The sequence below is a fragment of the Camelus bactrianus genome, chromosome 20 (assembly GCF_048773025.1).
Source record: "Camelus bactrianus isolate YW-2024 breed Bactrian camel chromosome 20, ASM4877302v1, whole genome shotgun sequence".
In the NCBI taxonomy this organism is placed as follows: Eukaryota; Metazoa; Chordata; class Mammalia; order Artiodactyla; family Camelidae; genus Camelus; species Camelus bactrianus.
The window spans coordinates 17,057,376-17,072,468 of NC_133558.1; the positions used below are offsets into that span (position 1 = coordinate 17,057,376).

The window sequence follows — 15,093 nt, forward strand, 5'->3', positions numbered from 1 at the left end:
GGGGAGGGAACATGCCAGTTTGAGGAACTAATTATGGGATTATGGTACAACAGGAGTCCCGGGGAGAGGAGAGGTGAGGGTAGAGACCAGATCACAAAGAGATTTCATCTGTCTCGATAAAGGTTTGCTTCTTTATATATTATTTATTTTTAAGGCCACAAGGAGTCACTTGAGTCAAGGTGAGGAATATGGAGAAGGGGCAGATTTTGGCAGAAAGAGACATTAGTGATTTCTGTTTTGAACATATTGAGCTTGAAGTGTTTGCAAGGCCCTGGCTGAAATGTCCAGCTGGGAATTGTAGCAGTGGCCCTGGGCTCTGTAGCCAGGGCTGAATTGGTAAGTCAGCCACACACAGCCCCAGTGTAGATGCGCTCACCACACGCCTCCCCTCAGCTGATTGCCGCCCCTTCTCCTCTATAAGCACTTTTCCTATATTCATGATATTTATCTCAATCTACCTTGAGCCACAAGCTTGTATATTCAGCTTCCTACTGGACATCTCAATTCGATGTCCACCAGATATCTCAAACTTGATGTGTCCAAAAAGGAATCATCGATTTCCACCTTCCCCCACCCACGCATTTGCCATCTCGATATGTGACACCACCTTCTCATCTACCTATTTATTCCTCACTCCCCCTGTCAGCCCCAGACTCTCCCTTTCCCTCACCGTCCATACCCACTTCTTTCTCTCACCTTAGCCACCCTTGGTTCTCGTCTGTACTCCTGAAACAGACTTGTAAGTTACACTCTTGCCTCCCCTCTTGCGTGTCTGTAATCATCTAGTCAGTCTCCTCTCAGTAGCCGGGTAGCTGAGGTAGAAAACAGATCAGTACATACGTGTCAAACCCTCTGATGGCTTCCCCTTGCACCCAGACTAAATGGAGTGTCTTCCCCATGGTCCACAAGACCCTCCGTGATCTGCCCCTGCCTCTCTCCATCTGTTCTGCTCTTTCCTTTGTTCACTTCCTTCCAGCCACTGTGGCCTTACCGCTTTTCGCTGGGACTTGCCCTGGCTCCCATCTCAGCCTTTGTTCCTTTAGCTTGGGGCACTCTTCACCAGATGGTCCCTCAGCTGCCTTCTTCCCACCACGTGGGTCTCAATTCAGATCTCTCCAACATTTCCTGTGACCTCCCAGCCAAAGAAGCCCTGCAGTCCCTCTACCGTATTATCCTGTTTTATCTGCTCAGCACTTTAAATAAGCGTTTATTCATGTAGGTATTTTTTTGCCCATCTCCCCTCACTGGAGTGTAAGCTCCTGGAGGGCAGAGATGGGGTCTGTGCTTCAAGCACATAATCCCAGTGTCTATAACAATTGCCCAGTAGATTCTGTTTAATGTCTTGGCTTTGCATTAGTTACTTGCTTATCTCAATTTTCCTGCTAGATTCTGTGCTCCTGGAGGGTACAGGAGTTGTGTGTCTTTGAATTCTGTATAGCTAATGCTAGCAGTAAATGTCAGTAACAGATTTCTCTGGGAACTCTAGAAAATGATTCTTTGGCTGTCTTTAAACCTATGAGGCTCTATGAATGAGAATATTGCAGGTTACATCCTCAGTGATCCGAGCGCTCAGCAAGGTGAATAGGCAGAAAGAGGAAACCTGCCCACCCACTGTGTGACATGCGCTGTGCCCTGTGCGTGTCTTGGCAGCTGTGTGTGGTAGCTATTTTAACCCATTTTTCGGATGAGAATCTCAGAGCTCAGAGATGTTAATACACTTGCATGGGATTGAACCCAGGACCTCATGCATGTTAAGCGTGCACTCCACCACTGAGCTATACTCACCCCCACCCCAGTCTCTTAATTATGCTAGTTATAGTTTAGAAACGCTAATTAGGGTTGGGATGAGTCAATCTTCGTTCTTCAGCTCGCGTGTGGAAATTCAGACAGGGAAGTTGCCTATCCAAAATCTCAGTTTCCCTAAACGTACCTCGGAGGAAACCACTATCATTGCTGGAACTTGATACGTAAGGATTTCGCATCTCTCAAGACGGAGGTGAAGCCTCTATCACACGCCTGTTCCTTAACAGAATCAAAATATAAAGTATATGGCTTAAAAAATATATATGTATACATATAATGGTTTTTAGCTTTATGTTTTACACTTTGATGTGTATGCTGAAGAAAAATCATACTGACTTTCATACTAAGAACCACACTTGGAAACTGGACCAAAAAATTGCTTCCATGCTCCAGATAGAACTGCATTTCTTTTATGTATTTTAGTTTAGATTATATTAACTTTATATTTGTTTCTTGGAATTATGTACGTTTTGCCTTCTTTGAGAAACTATTTTAGGTGGCACATTTAATAACTGCAATAGAAATTAAAGGGCAAGTGAGGTGAACAGAGTTAAGAGAAAAGAACTGAGGAGGTTATAGTATAGCAAGTTCAAGACTGGTCCCCGGCTCTGACTGCATGGTGCTCCATTGCCTGCTGGGGAAATTGGAGCCTTAACCTTGGGAACTAATGCTGTAAGCTTTAGACCTTACTGATACAACTCTGATTATCAGAATTGAGGTATGTGGTCATTTCTCTCACCCAGACAGAAGACCGGCTGACCAGAGCTGAGTGGTAGGGTGGGTACCTGTAAGCCAAGTCAGGATTCTGTTCTGGGAGCAGCTCCCAACCCACTTCAGCCCTTGCAAGAGTATAGTTGACCTTTGAACAACATGGGGCTTAAGGGCGCCGACCCCCAATACAGTTGAAAACCGGCCCATAACTGTACAGCCACTTCCCGTGTCTGCTGTTCCACATCTGCGGATTCATCCAGCCATGGAGTGAGTAGTACTGTAGTAGGTATTTATTGAAAAAATCCACCTATAATTGGACCTGCACAAGTTCAAGCCTGTGTTCAAATGTTAAATCTCCAGCTGAAATCTCCAAATGCCTCACCCAATTTAGCATGGCCCAAATGGTCCTTCCTGAAAAAGATTTCAGTGCATCGTCTGTCATGGCCCTAGCAAAACCTCAGAAATGCTTCTAGTTATGCACTCTGTGGTCTCTGCCCCCCACAGGTAACTGAATGAATTGACCATCTGTGTCCAGTTATTTATCACTGAAGCCTTAAGTGTTGGAAAATGCAAAGAAAGACATTCATTGATAAGGCAGGGTTTGTTATAGTTAATAGTAGGGCAGGACCGCAGATAGACTACACATATATACTCTGAAAACCATTCTTCTTTGGTTATAATACAGTGCAAAGTGGCATTTAAAAAGTGTGTTTGGTAGATAATTTATCCAGCTTTTCACTATAGCTTGATTGCAAATAGCTTATTCACTTTAAAATGAAACCAAAGCCAGTGAAAACAGTGGCAGGTAACTTTTGCATTGCTTTTGGCAGATTTCCTCAATAGGTGAATGTGTTAATGAGAATAATGATCTCAAGTTATGAGTGAATTATCAAAATGATGGATCTATAATTTAGAGAGAGTTACCTTGAGAATCCATTTAGAAGGGACGTTAATCTAAAGGAGTTAAACTGAACATGACAAAGATCTCGACTTCGAAGCCAGAACAGACTTTACAAAGTTTGGGTGGTAAGCCATCCTTACCTGAAGTTCTAATGGAGGTAGAAGAGTTAGGATATGGAGTTTTAAGACTCAGTCTTAGAAGATCTTGGAGATCCATGACATTCAGCAAGAACCAGATCTCCTGATTGCTGATAGATTACTGCAGCCCCCCAACCAGAACCCTAAATCACCAGTCCCTAAACCACCATCCATTCTCTTTACCTGGCGCTGCTGCAGTTTACTTGACTGAAGATTTTTAAAGCAGTCAAACAAATTGTTGTAGGATTTAATCTGGTTTTGTTGTCGGTAGTGGTGGTGTTGGAATTGGTGCTAACTCTTTTTGTCATTTACATAGCGCTAATGTTCCATGCACAGAGCAAATGTGCTGCATTAAGCATTTTATGCTTTTTTAAATTGTTCATCTTGATGTTCCTGAGCCATGATGTCCATTGTGAAGGAGAATATTTAAGTCTTCTCCTGTCTTCCTCACTCTTGCCTTCCATTATAAATGTGGATTTTCCAACAATCTAAACTTAAAATAGCTTTCAAGTATAATACTCAGTGGGGTTTTCCCCCATAGTTTATTCTTGTACAATAAAGACAATTTTTAAATGTTTTTTAACTTTTTATGATGATTGGAATAACATTGTGCTTAACAGTGCAATTAAGCACTTAAATGTTCCCACTCTCTTTTATTTTTATAACACTACAAGGGGCACATACCAGATGCTTGTGTTAATAAGCATCACGCTTCTGTGCCCGGCAGCACTAACACATGCTTTCAAGGTAAGATATTTGCTTGACATTGGTACCAAGTGGTTTCATTCTTTGGACTACTCAAGAAAAACATACGAAATTATATTCACTTTTTAAAGAGACCGTTCAAGTGCAAAATTCCTTTTTCCCATTAGTTGCAAGATTAGTTAAAATGAGTAAAAAGTGAGCTGTTTCCTAGAGGAAACATGACAGAGGAAGATAAAGATTTAATTTTCTTGTATAAAAAGAAAATTGTGGAGATCTGGGAAATAACAGAACGAACCATGTTCATTTAAAAATAGTACTCAACTGTGATCTTCACAATTGTCTCTCATCCATACGGCTCCCTGAATGTTTTGGTTTTAACATCAAGATGCCATTTTAACTTTTATATGACATGAGATTCTGGATATAAAAGTTAATGAGTGTGATGTGACTAGCTGGATTTAATACTGCATTCAGTAGGAAATGTGGCACCTCACTAAATCTCTACACATCATTCTTCCTTTTGTCCATTGATTTATTGCAACTCTCTCAGAGTTATGGCTTCCATATTCCTACTCTTCCTAGATCTTAAAGATTGTTGCTCTCCAGCAGTCATCATAGAAAGGATTGGGTATCTCGTTTTCTCAGTAAGATTTATACCGCCTCAAACCTGAACAAATGGAAATGCATAAAAATTACTTCTCAAAGTACAAATATGATAATATGTTTTGGTCAGATATTTGAGGGTATAAATCAATTAATAAGGACTGAGTTTTGATTCACCTTGATCATTGACTCAGCTGACAATCTAGTAGGAAATATTTAATTATTACAATCTAGTTCATTAAACAGGGATTACCCATAACCATTTTAAAAGTGCACAGGAGAGACTAGGTTATCCTGTATCAAAAAAAGCAGAGACTGGCTCTAAATCCAGTGGGATCATTACAAAGGATGCAAAATCCAGATTGAAATGGCTTCCACTGGGATACTTCATGCAACCAAAAAAGAGTAATGACAGTAATAGTTTAGGATACCCTGGATTAATTTTAAAAACCCATTAAGTCCGGAGTAATACTAAGAAAATAAAAGAGAGAGGGTGGTACAGAGGATTTTAAAAAGGGAAATTCAATCCTTATAGAGGCACCTAATAAATGTGGGAATAATGATAGAAGTAGAAAGTGACAATTTTGTGGCTCCCTTTGTATTCATTCATTCAGGCAGGGATTGTCAATGGTTGTTTAAAAATGGGCTCATCTACATGAGCTGCAAGTATCATTGTACAGTGTTATTATTAATTACCAAGACACAAGGAACTTTTACGATGGAGCAATCGGGAGGTTCCCGCCCTAATGAAGTGATCAAATTTAGTGTCACCAACGGTGGAACAACCTGACCTGGGTGCCACTTGTTGTGATTCAGTCATGAATTCACAGCATCACCCATTCAGCATCCGTGCTAAAAATGGTTCACCTGAATCTAATGATGGGAGACAGACGAATATAGAATGTGGGACAGTCCAGGAAACAGTTGGCCTGAATTCTTCAAGGAAGTCAGTATCATGAAAAAGAAAGGCAGGATTGGGGGTGGGGGGAGGAGGGTGTGCTGGATAAAGGAGACTAGAAATACATAACCATACAGACCAGGGGCAAATTCTCCATTAGATCATGCATCCAAAAAGGGGATGGGAGAGTGTTGTAAGACATTTGATGGACAAATGGGAAAATTTGGATGTGAACCACAGTATGTACATAGATGTTGTGTAACTGCTGTTAACTTTGTTAGGAGATAATCATGAATGGTTACGTAGGAGAATATAATCCTCAGGATGTTCATGCAGAAGGATTTAAAGGTGGAATGCCAAGATATCAACAACTTTTAAATGGTTCAGCCAAAATTTTGTGTGTGTGTGATAAAGAGAAAATGGAGGAAATAATGTGACAGAATGTTAATAATTTGGGAATCTACATGGAGTATACTTGTATTACACTATTTTGGTGGGGGGGGGGGTAAACTGGAAAATGTTTAAATAGTTAAGGGGCAGAGAGTAGGTATATGTATTTGAAGAGTTGCTTGGTTAAAGAAGTAGACACCAGTCCATGAGCCACTAGGATCTATGAGGAAGTTTTTATCAATCTAACACAGGAAAAATAAGGACAACAGAAAAAACTTTTCATGAAAGTAAATGTGTCTCATTTGAAGGCCTGTTCTTACAATAGATTGTGCCCTTCTATCCTTGTGCCTTAATTCCCTTAATGGAAATGATGATTGTAGTAGTGACAGATTTCCTGTTTTAAAAAAGTCTGTAAAAGCCAAGTGTGGGGGGAGCCCTGGAGCAATGAGTCAGTTCACTCATTCATTCACCAGATAGTTAATGCGCACCTGCTATATGTCAGCCTCTCGCCAGACTCTGGGAATTTAGAGATGAACGAGGCAGAGTCCTGGCTCATCTTTTCTACCCAAAGATGTTCACTTTGTTTCCCCCAAGGACTTTTGGGGACACAGGGTGGAGAGGGGGCACTTAAAGGAAACTTGAGTCAGTCGCTAGGCATTCTCCTGTTTCAGCCAAATTCACCCCATTTCTCTCTTTTGTTTTTTTTTGAGACACTGCTTAAGATGTTTCAAAAGAATTCTGCCATATGTAAAAAAAAAAAAAAAAAAAAAAAAACTTGAAAAAAATCACTTTTCTTTTTTTTTGGTAAAGGAGTTCATAATAAATGTTTTTGGCCATTTCTGCATAAGCATCTTTAAAAATGTTTCATAAAGTAAATGTACTTGACTAGGCAACTGTCTGTAGTTGAAATCCTTGTAGGTGTGATGCTTTTTCTGCTCCTAGAGCCTGAGGTTGGAACCGATGAGGTGAAAGCCAAAAGATACCTCCGTGGCCTTTGGGCAGATATGCCTAAATTGCTGTGCTTGGAGGTAAATGCCCTCATTTTTAAAATTTTCTAACTAAAGAACTTTTATTCCTCACCCAGTCTGGGCCAGTTCTTGGACAGCAAATCTCTCTATCTCCATGCTCTTGTGGAAAGAATCGCTAAACTGGATGGCAAAACATTTACCTGATTTTGTTAAGGTGAATCCTCATCTAGGTTCATGTTGAATTTTTTTAAATCCCTCACATGTGAGTTTCATGGTAAAGAAAATGAAAAAGGTAGATGTGGTACCGAGTTTGTGTTGTAATTTGGCTTCTTGGTCTCCTAAATGTTGAGATGGCAGTGTGCTTTTGATTTATTAATATATTTTGAATTTTTATTTTTAATTGAAGTATGATTGATTTACAGTATTGTCTAGTTTCAGGTATACAGCATAGTGATTCAGTATTTTTGCAGATTCCATTATAGGTTATTACAAGATAATAAATATAACTTCCTGTGCTCTCTAGAATATCCTTGTTACGTATCTATTTTATATATAATAGTTTGTTACTCCCATACCCGTAATTTGTCCCTCTCCCCACTTCCTTCTCCTTTTTAGTTACCACAATTAAATGTTCTTTGTGAATCTGTTTTGGTTTAGATATACATTCATTTGTATTATTTTTCGGATTCTTCAAGTAAGTGATAACATGTTTGTCTTTTTCTGTCTGACTTATTTCATTAAGTATACTGTTCCCTAGGTCCATCCATGTTGCTGCAAATGGCAGTATTTCATTCTTTTTTATGGCTGATTGATATTCCATTGTGTAGATTTACTACATCTTAATCCAGTCACCTGTTGATGGGTACTTGGGTTGGTTCCGTGTCTTGGTTATTATAAATAATGCTATTTAAACTTTGGGGTGCATGTATCTTTTTGAATTAGTGTTTTCATTTTTTTCCAGATATATACCCAGGAGTGGAATTGCTGGATCATATGGTAGTTCTATTTTTAGTTTTTTAAGAAACCTCTATACCATTTTCCACAGTGGCTGCACCAATTTACATTCCCAACAACAGCGTTGGTTCCCTTTTCTCCATATCCTCTCCAACATTTGTACACCTTTTGATGATAGCCTTTCTGAGAGGTGTGAGGTGTGGTTTTAATTTGCATTTCTCTAATGATCAGTGATGCTGAACAGCTTTTCATGGCCTGTTAGTGAGATGATAGCTATTCTTGAATGCTTTATGGCAATAATAACACTTACAAAACACTTGTTACATATAAAACAGCTCTGAGCTCCCTTAAGAATTTTTAAAGTTTCTTCACGTATGTTATAGTAGATCAGTTTCCACCTCCAAATTATGATGATCAAATTGGTCCCCTTGTCATTACCCATCAGGAGGGGGCCCTGGTGGTGGTGATACACGGTCATGCAGATGAGCGTCTTTTAGGGTGTCTGCAGAGTAAACCCAGGTAATTGGTAAGCACCAAGTGACCCGAGTGATTCCTTTCAGTATTACTGAATAAGCTTTTTGAAGAGTTCTTAAGAAAACTACAAGAAAGCACACCAAAAAAAAAAAAAAAAAGTCAAATACCTATGTTCCCACCAACCTGAACAGACAACTGTTAGCACATTAGCATCTTTGTTTTGCCAGTGTGTTTTTTTGATACCAGAATATGAACTCTCGGAATGCAGGGACCTCATCTAGCTTAGTCACTGCTATACCCAGGCCCCTTCTCCAGAAGTATCCAGGGCACAGTAGGTGCTCAATAAATATTTGTTGAATCTTAAATAAAATGAAACAGTACTGATAAAGTTGTGGCCGCATTTGACCACTCCTGATAGCCTCACTCTTCTCCCCTTTCCTCAGAGGCACCACTGTCATGAGTTTGGACACTATTTATTTCGTATGTTCAAGCATACATGTTTTCGTGAACAGTATATAGTGTTATTTTGTATGTTTTTAGAATTTACATAAATGGCATCATAGCGTGTGTATCTTTCTGAAACTTGCTTTTTTTCACTATTATCTTTTGAGATTTTTCATGTTGCTGTAAAGTTTTTTCCCCCCTTTTAGCTGCTGTTCCATCATTGAATATACCTCATTTTAGTTATCCATCCCCTTGTTCAGGAGGCTTTTAGATTGTTCCCAGCTTTTCGCCATGGTAGGTCTACTAATGAAGGCTCCCTCTCTACCCAGTTTTTCTCGTTGGGAATAGAAGAATGAAAAAAGTGATACTATTACTGATGCTCATAATCACTACCTGTTATTGAAGTACTGTGAGGTCACTGATTGGCACTATAATAAGCACTTTATATTCATTATCGTATTTCATCCTCGCAGCAGTTTATTTTACAAACTAGAAAATGAGGTCTGACTTTACAGAAACATTGACTGAAGTTCCACAACCGTTAACTGCTTTGAGCTCAGTTTCTTGGATGCCAAAACCTTGAGCATGAGACACTCTTGGGAGAGGATGACCTCTCTTCACTCACTAGTTGTCCTTCCCTCGTCCTGAAGGGGAGATGCTGAAGTCAGTATGTTAAGTGAGTTCCGAAAAGTGTGCAGGAGTAGTGAACTAATGATCTTTATTTGTTTGATAAGTTGAACTGTCTGTTGCCATGGTTTCCATCTTGATAGGAACATTTTTTTTGCTTGCCTTCCATTTTAGGAGTTGAACCAATTGAAAGCTTTATCACCTTCACTTATAATGATCTTTAGGTGAATAATTGGGACAGAGTTACTTGTCATGTTGAATTAACCTTTCACAAAAAGAAAGAAAGTCTAAAATTATCTATGGGACTTAACCATCGGCTGTAACTCTCCTATGTCTGTATCCATAGTCTCACCTTGAAGGAGGCTTTTCACAGGATATATAGTTACAACAGGGGCAAGAGTCTTCATTTCGGACAATTCAAGAATATTTGAAAATACATTTTTACTTTTTCTCCTTTCATTCAGCAAGGCTGTTTCCAATCTAATTTAATGTATCATAAAATGAGGCCTATTTGAAGAAAATTAATAAAATATGAAATTAGAAGTCTGGGGATTGAGACTTCTTCAGGGCCTTGCTGATGGAAGCCTTTCTGATAAGCAAATACTGCTGAGGATGATAATGCTGATGGTGGTGATGGTTACGGGAAGCCCTCTACTTGCGGGTCACCCAACTGTTTACATTCCCAAATTGAGGAGCCCTGTATTTTCATCCTGTTGTAACTGAGAAGAATTGACACACACAAAATAAGGAAGTTAAAGAAAGAAAAAAAAAAAAGCCATCCCCATGTAGATAAGAGTAGGTGGCCTTTCTCAGAGTGTGTTTTCAGGTTTGGAAAAGATTCCACCCACCCTCATACTTTGCTTTCACAAAGCCTAACATTCTATAATAGGATTTTCTGGTGTTTGCTATGTTTTTAAAGGCTCTTTTATAAATTTTCAGAATATTAAGAAAAAGCCCTAACAAGTGTCAGTGATGACCAATGAGGTTTTAAAAATTATTCAATTAGAGATTTAATATGAAATGTAAGGTGACCTAAATTCCCACCAAAGTATGAGGTACCATCAACATCAGTGACACTATAGGTAGGTAACTATGTTAGCTTTTGGCATCAGATCCTCGCCTGGAATGCTTTGATGACTGAGAGGGAGAGAGAACTTTTAAAGCTACTGCATCACAGTGGGTAAGATAGGATGATGGAAAGGAACCCCTCCCCCCCGCCCCGAAGGGATGCTTAGATGTGTGCATAGATACACTGTCCCCACTTTGTTGCTGGGACTAGCCCTGTGGCCCAAGAACCAAAAGCTGCATGGAGTTTGCTAATATCCATCCAGTGTTCTGTCCACCAGTTAGTGCCTTTGGAGCTAATTTTGTCTCCATTCCCCAAATGGTGTTAATACCTGACAGAGTTGGTAGAGGACACTTTGCATGCCCTTAGCAAAAGAGGTAATATCGCTTAAGAGTTTCTGCAGTTTTCAAGCTGTAACTGTGCTTCTGCTTATAAAAAACTAAGTTGGATGCTGTAAGCTAATAATAGTTTGGCCTCATTCTTGCCTCTTTCCTTTGCTATGAAGGCTTTTTATGTAGCTTTTCTGTTTGCGTATGGTGTCTCCCCTCCCCTTTTCTTGTAATGCTGTTGCTTTATCTCTCTTCCATTCATATTTTTTTTCCTTTCTTTTTGCTGCATGGAGACTCTCTGCTGTACAAGTGTAAGTATTTTTTGGTGGCTCTGCAGATTCTGGCTGTACTAGTTTACATTCTTGTGCTCCATTTGCTTCCCTGCTGCCTGGCTGGTCTCCCAGGAGACTGTAGTGTCGTCATCCATCTGTGGATCCTGAATGAAATAGGCAGCAGTTTAGAGATAAGATGGGATTTTACAAGATGGTTCAGCTAGCAACACAGGTGATGAATTTAAAATATCCCCAGCCATGTGCCTGAAAGCAAGCAGAGTGTTGATGAAGAGGGTATAAAATTCAAGAGGAGAAAAGTGCTTATTCCAAACATGTTTTAAAAAAAAAAAAAGACATGATTACTCACACTTCTAGGGTTTTTAATTTCTGATTCTTGTCATATTACTTGTTTCCCAGAGTTGTAGAAAATCGGCATCATAAATACCTTCTTATATTAGAAGAATTTTACTAATCTGCTTTCCAACTGTTTTTTGGTTTTTGTTTGTTTGTTTGCTTGTTTGTTTTAACCTCAAGGAAAAGTAATTAAGGATTCTTGAGCTTGGAGTGAGAGTGTTGTTTATTATTCTTTGAGCAAACTTGGTAAAATGAACAAGGAAACTACTCCATCCTATTTTTCTGGTGATAGAACCAGTTTAACTCTCATTTAAAAAAAATAGTATGTCTAGGAATTATGTGTTTAAAATGAGTAAACATGTTGTTTGTAAGGGTCTAACATTAATCCTTAACTTGTAAAAGTGTGTATATGTATATGTACGTATGTATGTGTGTATGTATATGTATATGTATGTGTGTGTATGTATATATATATGTGTGTGTGTGTGTATATATATATGTGTGTGTGTGTGTGTGTGTATATCACTATTGAGCTACCTGGATAATAGTTTTAAATACATTATAAAAATTGGATCAAATGAGTAAGATTTCCAAGCAGTGTAGACATTGTGCTGCTTTTGGATTCTTAGAGAAGACAGGCATGCATTCTGTTCACTGTCTGCCACAGTGGGGATTTATTCATGTTTGTGATGTCAGAATAAGTATGTTTAGGGTTTTCCTTCTCAAGTTATATTTTAAAGGGCTCATGTTCCTCATGTTTCCTGAGGATGTGAATATTGAAAATTCCTTATTATTCATAAAATGCACTTTTGAAGATAAAGTAGTTCTGTCTGGGCCTTGAGGTCATAGTTGGCTATGTTAATCCTCAGTTGATTTATGGAAGGTCCATTTGATGTGTGTACCTCTTCCGCTTCCACTGCTGCCCCTTTTCATCTGAAGGGCACTTTGTGATTTCTCTGATCAGAAAATACTTAGGCATTGATAAATGTCCAGGAAAGGTAAATGAGGACTGAAAAAATAGTCTGAGAAAATTAACCCTTTCATTTTGGTACAAAAGGGGAAGAGAGTAAAGGTAAATCTGGATGGTAAAGTCAAATTTTTTTTTTCCAGGATGCAATTCATCTAACCAACAGGTGTGAGAAGGGGGAGGCGAGAGTCCACATAAACCGTATTTCTAGAGAAACATACAATATTTGTTCTGAAATATACACTTACATGGATGTTCACAGCTCATTCTTACATTTCCTCTTGCTTTAAATTCATATGTAATAGAATCACAGTAATAAGCCAGTACGTTGAGCAAGGCCATATTGTCTGTAAAACTGTTAAGGAAGAAATAATTGTAAAGAAAAGAAAGAAAATTATGAAGAAATAAAATTCATTTTTTTCTCCATTGTTATATTTGAACCCATATTCTTTCCCATGAAAGTAAGAGATTACAAAAATAGTTCATCCATCAAAAGAAACATAAAATTGGGTTGCATTCTTAACACCAATTGTGGAAACTAGCCTGACTGCAAGCCCTGCCCAGTTTAACAAAAGGCCGTTCATTGGCCCTGTCCAAACACGGCAAAACTTAAGAACTAAGACATGTCAAATACAGTGAAAGAGTTTTATGCGAAATGCAAAAGTTGTTAGAAGTTGTATGCTATTAAGGAGCACATCAAATGAAGGAAAGCAGTGAAAACGTATTAGAATGCTTTGTTCTGATAGTCAAATTTCATATACTAGGTTTTGAGGCATTAGAAAGCTAGACCAAGAAAGGCAAAGTAGTTTCCCTTTGATTGATGTCAGCCATCAAAAATCCTGATGATTCTGTATGTTTCTCAGTATGTCTGTGAAATTAGGTTGAGCTGAATGATCTGTTTACAGATAGGCATCAGTTTGTACATGAGCTTCTATCTTTTATATTATATATATTTTTATATATAATTCTATATGTATTTTTATTTATTAAAATTATAATATATTTGAAATGCCATTATTGTCATGTTTTATGTATTTGGTATTTGTTATAAAGGCTAAATAGGGAATCTTGACCCAGATAATTTTTGTTCATCTTTTCTTATTTTTGCCCTCTTTTCTTGTAAAATCTAATCAAGAGTCAGAGAAAAATTATGGAAGACATCTTCATTCTATGAATTTTTTTTTAAACTTTCCTATTTAGTTGTGACCATCTAAATGAGCTGGCTGGAAATTATATCCCAAGCTACTTCTTGATCCTGTTACCTATGGCGGTTGTGCACGAAGTGGACAGAATTACTGAAGAAATGTTCATGACTGAACATAGCATTTATTTTGGTAGTTTGTGTCTCCTGAGAATTATTTTTAGAGGTTTCATTTGGGAATAGACCAGTCAGGCCATTAACTTTTTCAGCCAACGGCAAGGCCAGTTTTAGGGAGAACTACGTTGAAAATGGATTCCTTTCCACTTGCATTGGATTGGTTGTGTTTTTATTGAACCTGCAAAGCTCAATGCTTTCTAAAAAGAGACCTCTGATTGTCTGTTTTTAACAAAACCTTGAAAGAACCAAATCAGCAAGTTTCACTCTGTATTTCAAGAAGACCAGTATGGATTTAAATTCCATTGCTCATTACTTTTTATTTCCCTTTTCTCACAATAATAAATAATAGCAAAAGGATATAATTATTAAAACTGATATAAAATTGTCAAAACAATAAAGCTGTTTGCTTTGAAGGTCAATAGGAAACAATTTGTTCTTTGAACTGAAGAAAGTTTATCAATCTCGTGAATTTTTTTTTCTTGAGAAAGCTTTCAGTGACAACATATTAAGGGAAAGTGAAGTCTCTAAACTAAGTTCTTTCAGTTATATTATCTCTTAGTTTACACAAATACCATTTTCCAGTATCAAACCTGTTAACATCCATAAAATCCATCTATCTGTATATTGATAAAACAAGTGATGAGGTGGGAGGGATGCTAAGCTGACCTTCTGATCTGGGTCTGTCCCTGGCCCTGCTCCTGTTGACTCGAATGGTGGTCTTTATCATCTCCATGACTCAGTTTCTTCCTTGGAATTTGTTTGTGGAGGTGATGACAAAGGTCCTCTCCAGCTTTGACCTGTGTGATCCGATTGAGGGAGAAGCTAATGTCTTCCTGAGGTTTTACTTTACATAATGAACAGTTGACAATAATACTAGAAAGATGCTCTTCAGAAGTTTTGGCCATGGTTTGGGTTTTGGTCTCATTTTGTAAAGGACAGCAGGATCAAAGACATCTTACTGAGAAGTGACAGCAGATACAGACTTCTAAATCATGGCATCTTTTTCCTTTGGTCTTTGGTCTTTGCCTATAATGTAAAGATCAAAATCTTTGTGGCAGAAGTGTGAAACAAAAGTTATGCTGCTTAAGTCGTTAAGATGACAAAGAGTTCCATGTTGCTTACATTGACATTGCCATGATAATGAACGGTGAATAACTGTGTTTTCAATTTTT

The 15,093-nt window shown here is 38.3% G+C and overlaps 1 protein-coding gene and 1 long non-coding RNA gene across 8 annotated transcripts in view; one reads left to right on the forward strand and one right to left on the reverse strand.

Moving 5' to 3' along the window:
- Nucleotides 1-15,093, forward strand: part of CARMIL1 (capping protein regulator and myosin 1 linker 1) — a 280,855-nt gene that overhangs the window by 235,737 nt on the left and 30,025 nt on the right. The window lies entirely within an intron of this gene.
- LOC123614051 (uncharacterized) overlaps nucleotides 9,448-15,093 on the reverse strand; it is a 34,723-nt gene continuing 29,077 nt past the window's right edge. Inside the window, exons 6-8 of one of the 3 annotated variants that reach the window (XR_012501001.1) lie at nucleotides 14,588-14,718; nucleotides 12,852-12,958; nucleotides 9,448-11,446 (exon numbers count right to left, since the gene is read on the reverse strand). This is a non-coding gene — a long non-coding RNA (uncharacterized LOC123614051). Of the gene's footprint in view, nucleotides 11,447-12,851; nucleotides 12,959-14,587; nucleotides 14,948-15,093 lie in introns of all 3 variants that reach the window. The other 2 variants (XR_012500999.1, XR_012501000.1) reach the window with 2 other exon arrangements.